Source organism: Myotis brandtii, unplaced genomic scaffold, assembly GCF_000412655.1.
Source record: "Myotis brandtii unplaced genomic scaffold, ASM41265v1 scaffold37, whole genome shotgun sequence".
Lineage (NCBI taxonomy): Eukaryota > Metazoa > Chordata > Mammalia > Chiroptera > Vespertilionidae > Myotis > Myotis brandtii.
In genome coordinates this window covers 3,778,732-3,790,766 of record NW_005364225.1, presented here as the reverse complement: position 1 = coordinate 3,790,766, position 12,035 = coordinate 3,778,732, and positions in this window count along the sequence as shown.

Sequence of the window (12,035 nt, the reverse complement as noted above, 5' to 3'; positions counted from 1 at the left end):
GGGTAAGAGATCAACCGAAGGACTTGTATGCATGCATATAAGCATAACCAATGGACACAAGACAGGGGGGGGTAGGGGAAGCCAGGGGAATGTCAAGGGGGGAAAAAAAAGGAGACATATGTAATTCTCTTTGTAATACTTTAAGCAATAAAAAAAAGAAGCACAAAAGATGAAAATAAAATAAAATAAAATTTGTTCTTTTTCTTAATTAATTTGGAGAGAGTGGCCAGGGCTTAACAATCATAATTCTCATAAGGCTGATGGTCTTGTTACTAAGATAACCTTAACGTTTGCTCAGCAGGAAGTGGACCCCCAGTGCATTTTATCATTGGCCTAATTCTCTTGGGTCCAATCTTTTCCCAAACTGTGATTTAGGACCTATTTGGGGAAGAAGGGACTGGGAAGAAAGAGAATAAATTAAATTTTTAAAATATCACAGAATTTCATCAATTTGAAGGTAGTATAATTTCATGTTTTAGAGCACTGGCTTTGGAGTCAGACAGATGAGATGAAGTACTTCCTGCATCTTTCATTAGAGATGTTACCTTAGGAAAATTGCAATATTTCCCTAATTTTCAGGGTTTTCCTCATTGGCAGTACCTTACACTTTTAGAATAACTATAGGTGAAATAAAACATGCAAAGCCTTTAGCACAGTCCTTGGCTTAGACCCGTGGTCAGCAAACTGCGGCTTGCGAGCCACATGCGGCTCTTTGGCCCCTTGAGTGTGGCTCTTCCACAAAATACCACAAACTACCACGTGTGGGCATGCACATACAGTGTGATTGAAACTTCATGGCCCATGTGCAGAAGTCAGTATTTTGTGGAAGAGCCACACTCAAGGGGCCAAAGAGCCGCATGTGGCTCGCAAGCCGCAATTTGCCAGCCGCAGTTTGCCGACCACTGGTAGAGTAACCACTTAAATGCCATTTATTATTAACTTACTCTGAGTTATGTGTTGCAAAATTGATTTATTTGAAGAACTCATTATCTTACTCATTTATACTTACAGGATTTTGCTATTTCTTCAGTGGATCAGCAAAGTTTGAGTTTGACCCCAATGTCAGGATGGTGACACACATATTGAAGAGTAACAACTGGTTATGTTAGGTGAGATATGGAAAAGACAGATCCATTCTTAATGAATCTAATAATTTTTCACATAATTTATTATGAGTCAGAATGATTGTTTTTTTTCTGCATGTGCAACGCCAAAGAAGATGAGCCTTGCAGTCATCTTCACACATCATGGGCATTTATCTGGACCACTTCACTTGTTGTTAGATTATATTAAAGGGAAGTGAGAAGTACTCATGTGCAATAGGCAGAGAACTTGCACATCTCCATGGATGTTTTATTTACTGTGTAATAAAGATTTTTATTTTGGTCTGTTCTTTACTTTCTAGAATAATTTATTTTCATATATATATATTATTGATTTTTTACAGAGAGGAAGGGAGAGGGATAGAGAGTTAGAAACATCGATGAGAGAGAAACATTGATCAGCTGCCTCCTGCACACCCCCTACTGGGGATGTGCCTACAACCAAGGTACATGCCCTTGACCGGAATCGAACCTGGGACCCTTCAGTCCACAGGTCGACACTCTATCCACTGAGCCAAACCAGTTAGGGCTAGAATAATTTATTTTCAACAAAATTACCACACTGTGGACTGATCCTTGAACAGATGTTCTGCTAGTAAGTGTAGTAGGAACACACACTCGCTATCACATACCCTTTCCCCTTCCCTCTACCAACAGGATCTTTATTGTTACCTTCCAGATATTGTAAGCATCCCTTACACATCTAAGGAGGAAAAACCTTAGTCAATAGTTGTCCCGTAGTACTGATTCTGGACAAAATAGAGAAATGGAATTCTAGAATATTTGATTTTAGAAACTTCACAAATCATGTAGTCCAGGTCATCTTTACAGATGAGAAAACAGAAATAGCTTGGAATTTAGCCACCTCTTTTTTAATCCAAAAGTTTCTTTCGTGGAGCTCTCTGAATGCCCTGGAGACAAAATGTCTCATATCCTCGCTGTCTCATTAAAATATTCCCTTGTTATTTGTTAACATTTTGTACTTGGCAGTTCCTGGTGATAAGAGTTTGTGTGCAGATGCTAATTGTATGACAGGTTTATCACCACTAAGTTTTATGCTTTACGCCATACCAGATATGATGTAGAAACTTGTTCATTCTCTTATCCATTCACTTAAATGACAGGCACTGTCTTGGATGCAAGGTGTAGGACAGTGAGGGAAGCACATTTAACGCTACCTCATTAAATTTTGTCTAGGAAGAGTAGACATCAAACAAAGGGAACACAAATAAATATATAATTATAAAGATGTTATTAAAGAAATGACAGAGTGGCAAGGGAGAATAATGTGGGGGAGAAAACCACCAGCTAAAGTTTGGTCGTAGGCTGGTCTAGTATCAGAACAAAAATCTATTAAGAAACTGAAACAAAACAAGTTACCCAATGTGAAACCAAGGACTATTGACAAACTTGAACTTGCACATCAGTGGTGAATTGGGGAGGACTCTCAGAAAGAGGTGCAGTGGCTGTATTAGTGATTCCTACCTTTGGTCACTTTTGGTTCAGGCAATTGGGAGAAGCATGACTGCGCCTGCAGGAAGCGATCCAGTAACTGTCGTGGGGAGATGGAGGGATGCTGAGCTGTGCACAGGCTGGGACTCCTCAGTCAATAGCTCAGGAGGTGGTCATGAGACAGAAAAGAAAAGAAATACAGCCCGAGGGAGCTTGGAAGCAGAGTTCTGTGGAGCCTCCAGATAATCTCTCCAGATCCTATGCAGAGACCCTGCTAAGCCATGTCCAGACGCTGGTCTCGCAAAAACTGAAGTAATAAATGTGTATTTGAATCCACTAAGTTTGTGGTATTTTAAATCTGCAATACATGTCTTCGACAGTGAAGTATGTGGAGTCACAGACATATAACATTTAACCAGATAACCAGATAAATCTAATTCTGCTAAAGAAAGTCTGAAGGCAGAAATGCCTTTTTTTTTTTTTGGGGATACATGTCTTCGACAGTGAAGTATGTGGAGTCACAGACATATAACATTTAACCAGATAACCAGATAAATCTAATTCTGCTAAAGAAAGTCTGAAGGCAGAAATGTTTTTTTTTTTTGGAGCTTATCATCTAGCAATCATACCCTGGACATAGATAAACATATCCCTCTGTCTAGGTGAGCTCTGAGGCAAATTTTTAAAGTAGAACATTGATGCCCTTGCTTGATTTGGGGTATCTTTCTCTCTCCGTATTTTATTCCCCGCCTTATCCAGGCATCAAGTAACACTATTGCACAATATTTGCAGCCATTAATGAAATTCTGAGTGATAATCTGCCTTATGTGTTTGAGTTATAAATGTCCCTTTCTTGTTATTGACAAGTATTAGGGGTTTTGTGTTAAATATGCTTATGAGACAGAGAAATGATAGAGTCAGAGCAAAACACACATATACACACCAAGGGAGATAGAGAAAAGAGAGATAGAGACAGAGTGACCAATAGAGAGAGAAAGAAGGAGAGACCTAGAAAAAACACACGGTAATGGTGGCATTGAGCACAGGTTTGGGCAAGAATGTGTGAACCGCGTTTGAAATGCAGGGAGATGATCCAGACATGTGCAGACCTCAGAAGGAGAAGTCTGCTGACTGATAAGAGGGGCAAAGTGAGTGGAGAAGGAGAAGATTAAGATGAGAGAAGGCAGGACTACATTAGGAAGCTACACTAGGCCCAGCCATCTAGGAAGCAACCTAGAGATCAGGGAAGAAAGAGTAGAGTGAAGAGCAGTTTCATCCTAAATCCCGGGGTGAACAAAAACCTGGTGGGAGGGTCTGTATGCCTCAAAGACCAGGATCAGAGAGAGTTCAAGCTGGTCCACCTAAGACACAAGTCCTGACTGCATGGAGACAGAGGTGCCTGCATGAAGGAGGTTCCTGGAGGTTGGATGTACCACCTCAACTCCTCCATTCTTTGATTAATTCACTCATTTAACAAGTATTCAGCGAGGTCTACTGTGTAGTAGGCACCATATTGGGGACTCATGTCTGTAATATAGAGCTTTATAGATATGGCTCCACCTTTCCAGAGCTTATATTCTCCAGAGGAAGACCGTCTATGTGACATGATACCAAGTGCAATGGGCATAATGGGAGAAGCACGTAGAGCTGTGGGATCCTGTAGAAAGGTATCTATCCCAATATCCAATACTGACAGGTCATGGGAAGCCACCAAGAGGAGGAACCATCTGAGTGGAAAATCAAAGAGCAAAAATTTAGGAAGTAAGGGGGAGGAAGGTGGTCCAGGTAGAGAGAAGGGAGTATGAAAGGATTTTAGAGCTTGTGGTCTAAACCAGTGCTTTTCAATCCAATTGTAGTGGAACCAGTTACTTAAACTTTCAATGAATTATGGACCAATACTTTTGTTAAACACAATAAAAAAGAATTACTAGGAAAATAAAATGACAAAGATTTTTTAAAAAATATATTTTATTGATTTTTTAAAGAGAGGAAGGGAGAGGGATAGAAAGTTAGAAACATCGATGAGAGAGAAACATCGATCAGCTGCCTCCTGCACACCCCCTAACTGGGGATGTACCCGCAACCAAGGTACATGCCCTTGACTGGAATCGAACCTGGCACCCTTCAGTCCGCAGGCTGATGCTCTATCCACTGAGCCAAACCGGTTAGGGCATGACAAAGATTTTTAAAAGTGCCCAATATTTAAATTATGAGATTCAATAGACATAAATCACTCAGCCAAATTGCTAGAAAATCTTCTAAGCACTTGTTCTCCATTTTTGTACTTATCTCATTATGGAATAATAACTGTCTATGGGCCAGAAAAGATGACACTTTGAGTAGCACTGCCCTCTAGTAGACAAGTAAAGGTATGCATTACAGAGAGGGGCAACCAGGGCACTCCACCACCAGAAGTACTTTTCTGGGTAGAGCGGCATTCAGATTACTGGATAGTCTAAAATTTGATTATTCACCTAAGTAAATTGTAACAATTAAATCTTCAGAACCCCTAATTGTTAACACCAGGACTAGTATGATAGAGACAGTAGGATCCCAGCAACTGAAACAGAAAAAAAATGGGAAAATGTTGGACAAGGAGATGAAGAAAACTATATTTTATCCCCTTTTCAAAGTAATTTTATTATTTGTTGCCAATTTTCTTACAATAAACCCTATTTAGTTCATCTTGATTAAAAACATAAAGAGAAAACCAAACAAACCACAAAAGCTCTCCCCGACAACTTCTCTCTTTTGCTTTTCAGCTACCTCTTTGTACTCAGCTCAGGAGCTACTTGTCTGAGATGTATTGCATATCATGCTGAAGTGTTCCCCAAATACATCAAATTTATCTCGTATCAGGCTGCAATTTCTTTGAATTGCTTACCCCTTTAACTTACTCAAGGGCACAATAATTGGCATGAAGTGGGTACTCAATAAATGATTGTTGCATGAATGAATAAATGGGTCCCTAAGCCTAGGAAGGAAGTAACATTTGACTTTAGATTAAGGAATGAGTGGGAGTTGTAAGGTCACAAATTTGGAAAGGAAAGGGGTTCCAAGTTCAGGGAACCACATGAGCAATGGCATGGAGTTGTTAGATGACCTGCTATGTCTGGGGACTCCCAAGATGCTTGATAAGAGTCAAGCACAGTAGGCATTTTGATATACATTTTGGAAAGAAAATCAAGAAGCCTTCAACTTGTCAATTTATCATTAATGTCCAAGCTTACCTTATGTATTCAATGACTCATTCACCACATTTATTAATTTCTTCATTCAATAATTATTCAGTCACAGCATTAATTTTGAAGCAGACAGGATGTGAATGAAAAAACAATGTATTCAGTCAGCTGAGAAACTCACTGACCTACCCTCTGCTACCTACATACTACATTTCTCTAAAACCTCAGTAGACAAACATTATTTCAGTAAGTGTGCCGGAGGGGGAAAATGACCTAGTCTCCCAAAGATTTAATCAATGGAGATTTCTGGTTATTTATTGCTACATAACAACAGCAATAAAAAACACTCCAAAACTTAGTGGCTTAAAATGATAATCCCTCCTGGCTCTGTGGTTGACTATTTACAGCTGTGCAGTTCTTGCTCAGGCTCTCATGTGGTTGTAGTCAGATGGTTGCTGGGGTTGGAGTCATTCCAGGCTCCTTCACTCATACGTCTGGCGCCTGGCTGGAATGGTGGAAATATCCTGATGCCCTTCACGCAGCCTTTCTGTCTGGTTTGGCCTTTTTCACAGCATGTGGCCTCAGCAAAGATAGATTTTGTACATGGCAGTTCAGGGCTCCAAAAGCAAATGTAAGACATAAAGTAAAGGCCGCAAGAAACTGTCATTTTTGCCTTATTCAAATAATCAAAGCAGTCATAGAATCCACCCAGATTCAAGAGGATAGGACATAGACCTAACTTCTCAAAGGCCAAGGGGGTAGGGGGTGTAGGTGGGGGAGATATAAAAAACTCGAGGCCTTTCTTTTACCTGCCACAGAGATTCTTGGGATTCGTACAAACTTGATCCCTGCACGGTCAGTAGGGAACACAGTTCTTTGGGAAGAGTCTTCCCTGGAACACAGACATGGCAGTGATAGATGAGTTAACATCCAGAAGCTGATTTGTAAGTGATCATATCAATGAAGCTTTCCGCAAACATTAATGAGGTGGAGTTGCATTGTCATTAGCTAAACCAAAAGTTTGGTTATGTAAGGTCCATGACGTTAGGGCACAATTTACCTCTCTTAGAACCATGCCCTTTTAGCAGTTGTTCTGAGATTCACACTTTTATCTTGTGGTGACAATGATGATGCAGAAACACCTGATCACATGGCATGCAGGTGTTATCAATCAGATATCAAGCAGTCAGGATGATGGATGCCAGGTGGATGAATGTCTGGACGATGGGTACCAGGAGGTCTGGTCAGTCCCGGTGGTCTGGATAATGCATGTCAGGTGGCCTGAATACATGCGTCCTTCAGGGGATAATTAGAGGGTTACCTGGAGATCCAGATGTACATCCAGACTTTGACATAGGACTGGAAAATTCAAAAAAGTTTAAGTTCCAGCTAGTTAGACTAAGAATAGTCTTTTCTCATGCCTCAACCTTCATGGTGTTAATAAATTTAGCAGCTGGTTAAAATGACTGCATTTTATATATCCCCTATCATCACTCTTTCTTTAAGGTGGAACAGCCACTCTATGTATTTCAAATTGAAGAGGACAAGCAAGGTTTTCCACTCACCCACTTTCCATTCAGCACTTCGCAAAATGAAAGACTCCCCCACTTTTTTCAAACTTCATCACAGCAAACGTTAATTTGCACAACAAACAGGTCTGGTGGAGCAATAAATATTCTTATTGTTGTTATTACTGCGCTTAAGTTCTTTACTAAGCATGGACTATACCAAGTGTGATTTAAACCAGTTATAAGGAGAATAGAGCGGGTAACAATCAGAAAAGCAGATAATTTCAATATCGGGTCGGCAATTTCGTTGACAAGAGTAAGGAGACTGAATGCAGCTTTGGGGATGGGTGGGGGGTAGTTTAGGGAAAGGAAATCAAAGGGGGTTTCTGGAGGGAGGTCACCAACTGCATTCAAGTGATGGTTTCACCACTTGCTAGTCCTACGCCTTGGGAAGTCAGTTCACCTCTGAGATGGTCAAATGAGATAATGTGGGTTCTGTGGGAACCCACATGAGCCTGGGCTCTCACTGTGTGGCCAAAGGACAACCTCAGAGCTATTGCTGAAGTGATGGATGTGTCAAGGTTATTCAAAGGGCAATGAAACAACATGAAGGGGCAAATCAATTTTCAGTGGAAATCCACTCTTCCTGCCAAGAGAGCTTCCTCCCCTGAAGACTTAGGGCTCAGAAAAGTGCTGATCCCATGGAAGAACTTAAAACTTGGCCCAGGAGAACAGACACACTGCGATGAGAGACCTAGAAATTGCTAGGTGTTAGAAAGAAGACCAAGACATCCTGCTGTGGGTAATAAGGACTTTGAATGAAAAAAAGACATGTTGATGCAGACCAGCTGGTGTGAGATGTGGATGATATCATAATGATATCATATATATCATGATATCATTAATATAGTTCACAAACTGGCTCTTATGATTATCAAATCCTAGTCCCACCTCACTATATTATAACATGCAGGCCAATTCAAATATCCTTGGTTTTCATTCCAGGATAACAAAAAACTCTGCCAGGCTAGACTCTGAAATTGGGATAAAAAGGAAGGGTTTTGCCAAATCTACAGCAGCATACAGGTCCCATTGGCCTTTGCACTTACTGTATGGCATTTACTCTATCAAATCTGTTGGAACCATTTGAGTGACTGCCTCATTTGATCTGTGATCGCCTCTGATAAACTTCCATGAGCTATCTGCCTGAAACGCTGGCTACCCTAGATCATTAAAAGGGCATTTGGTGGAAATCAAAAGTCATGCCTCAACCATTTCTTTTATTACCAACAGTGATCTTTTGTTGTTCTCCTAAACAGGACTAGCAACAGGATGTGCAGTGCCCAGTGCAACGTGCAAATGCGGGTCCTTGTTCCAGAGCAGAGTTCAGCTCCTTTCTCAGGCAGTCAAGTCTCTCTCTCGTCCTGTCATGATGTTTTGTTTGTTCACTGTGTACGCCCTTTTCTACTCCTAAATACTTCAGGATATATTTCCTGGAACACAGAGTTTCTCTTACCTGTCCACAAAACAATGACCAAATTAGGAAATCAACATTGATAAAATGCTATGACTTATTCTAAAGATCTGATTCAAATTTTACCAATTGTTCCAATAATACCCTTTATTTTATTTTATTTTATTTTAACCAAAAAAAAAAAGCAGTTCACCTATTTTTCACACCCTTCACTCATCACCTCTGACAATTACCAATCTGTTCTCTGTATCTATGAGCTTGGTTTTTGGTTTTTGGTTTTTGGTTGTTTTTAGATTCCACATATAAGAGACATCAGATGGTCTTTGCTTTTTTCTGTCTGATTTACTTCACTTAGCATAGTACCCCAAGGTTTTTAAATTTACTATTTAATGTCACACTCCATTGAGCTTAGGGATAGTTGTGAGGCAAGTTCAGACTCTCCCTGGTGCACCTTTCTGGCAATCTGGGGGTGCAAGTGCACACTAGGCCCAGGAGCTGCTGGCTCCCCTTCTTACCATGCCTGGCAGAGGACAGAAACTTTGAGCCAGCAGTTTCCCATGGGTGGCTGCTCAGAGTGGACAGGCAACACCCAAGGGTATTGCAACCTCTGCACCAGAATGTGCATGTCACTGGGAGTGGGCAAGAGGCTTGCACCCACCAAATTGCTTGCTGAATGCACAGTGTTGAAATCCCCCCAACCTGTGAGGCAGATGATTCAGCTTGTTGGTTTATTATGAGGAAAATATTTGGTTTTTCTTAGCTTTATCTCATTGCACAGCAATAATTTCCTCATACTCATTTCCTTTGGCAAGTTCAAATCCTCTTAAAATGATCTTACTCTGCCCCATGAATCATAGTCACAATTGTTTTTCTTTCTAAGAAATAAAACTGAGAATTTGAAGGACTCAGTGTTCTCATTTCCAATGTAAGAGGGTTTAATTAGGTACTTTTAAGGTATTTTTAACTTTAAGAAGAATCAGCACTCAAGAAAAACTATGTAACAAACATTGCAGTACATGTATATAATATACATTATTGTGTTTAATTCTTGTAAAAACCATTATAGGGTGATATTATTGTTATTACTAGGGGCCCAGTGCACAAATTTGGGCACTTTGAAAGGAACTGTGGGCTGTGAGACTGCCGTAGGCACAGGGGCAGGTCTTGGCTCATCCTCCGTGCCCCTGCCTGGCCTCTGGTCCCTGTCTGCCTGCAGCCCCATTCCCACCGCTGCTCCCACACACTGACAGCACTGGCCCTGCTCGCACCCGCTGAAGGCGCGGAGCTATTGGGGCTGGCACCAGTAGTGGATGCAAGCAGGGCTGGTGCCATCAGTGAGTGCAAGCAGCAGCTCTGCCCCGATAGCCCCTCAGGAGCAGGGATAGGTGGAGAAGCCCTCAGGGGAGATCAGAGACAGCAGCCGCCACTCACACCCGCTGATGGTGCCAAGCGATTGGGACTGGTGCCGGGAATTGGCAGTGGGTGCGAGCGGTGCTGGTGCTGGCAGCAGGTGCGGGAACAAAGAATTTTCAGTAACCACCAGAGGCTCACCCCGATGACAGAGACTGGCACCCTCACTCACCTGCTCCACCATCCCGCTGCAGCCGATGCCCGCCATGTTCTGCACACGCCCCCTGGAGGTCAGCACACATCATAGCAACCAGTTTCCCATTGTTCCAGTTGTTCCGCTGTTTGGTCTATTTGCATATTAGCCTTTTATTATATAGGATTCCAATCTTCCTAGTGAAGGGACTGAACTGAGTCTATACACCTTATAAGGAGTAGCTCAGATTTCAAATCTCTATCTGCTTCATACCAAAATCTTAACTGAAGTATTGCCTCTGATTCAATATCCCATGAGCCTATTATAATGAAATTATTCAGCATTTGCAATGAAGCAACTTGGAATATCGATTGTTTGGGAGTTGTTTCATACTGTCTTATATTATTAGTAACTTGGTTTATATGCCTTCCTTTAGAGCAGTGGTTCTCAACCTTCTGGCCCTTTAAATACAGTTCCTCATGCTGTGATCCAACCATAAAATTATTTTCTTTGCTACTTCATAACTGTAATGTTGCTACTGTTATGAATTGTAATGTAAATATCTGATATGCAGGATGGTCTTAGGGGACCCCTGTGAAAGGGTCACTAGACCGCCAAAGGGGTCGCGACCCACAGGTTGAGAACCACTGCTTAAGAGCAAGAAGATATTAACCATGAACCAAGAGAATGCATTACATTTCCCTCAGTATCTCTCTTTACCCTGTATTACCATATAACACCTGATCCCAGGGAAAGTTTTGAATATCCAGGAAATAATAATTGCTGTTGTATTAGTGCAATATTCAAAACACATGTCTATAATAGCATATTTATAAAAACCTGGTAGTCTAAAATTGTTACTTCTTTTTAACAATTCAGCATGATATAGGTTAAGAAACATTGCCATGTTTACAGAGTTTATAAGTGTTGGAGCTAGACGTCAAAGCCAGGCCCTTTGACTCCAATTCTGCGCTTTTTCAAACACTCTGTGGGGACAGTGTGAATTAATAGAAAAAGTATCTATATTGGTCTCTGCCTCAGTTCCTGTCAGAGAGCTCCTGAAAACCTTGAAATTTCCTGGGTAGTAGAAGTGTCTTTTGTTCTAACGAGGTGATATTTTTAAAGCACTTGTCTCCTTTATTGAACATCTGCAGGAGCCTCTGGGCACTGGCCAGGCAGCAGGAGGAAGAGCAGGCAGGCAGTGGGTGGGCCCAGCGAGATGGCCCTCGCACTTCCAGTTCTTGAAGAATCGCTAGCAGATGAGACTCTCACCGCCCTGGTGCAGAATCTCCACCTGAGTGTTTGGCGGGGACCGCACGCCGGAGACAAAGTCCTCGGCCACTTGGGTCATCTCGGCAGGCTCCTCCCCATCAGTGACGCTCTCCACCTGGGCCTTGCCCTGCTGCTCACGGGCCCTGACGGCCAAGGCCAGGTCCCGAGCCTTGTTTCGCTCCAGGATGTTGGCTTTTCCGCCAACCAGGCGAAGATGTCCAGGCCCAGGTCCAGGATGAAGCTGCCCCCGGCGTTGAAGCTGTCCCAGCTCAGTGGCGCGGATATGCTTCTTCCCCTTCGCCTGGTAGAGTTTCCTGGTGGCAGCTGGGGTGGCCTCTGCGGAGATCCTGTGACATGCCGACTCCATTCCGTCTTCCTGGTACTTGAGGCTCCTCAGGAAATAGCTCATGAGGAGGTCAGACTCATTGCCCTGCACCTCTCGGTGCTGCACAGGCCGCTCCCCGGAGCTGGGTGACAAGGAGCACAGTGTGCACAGCGCAG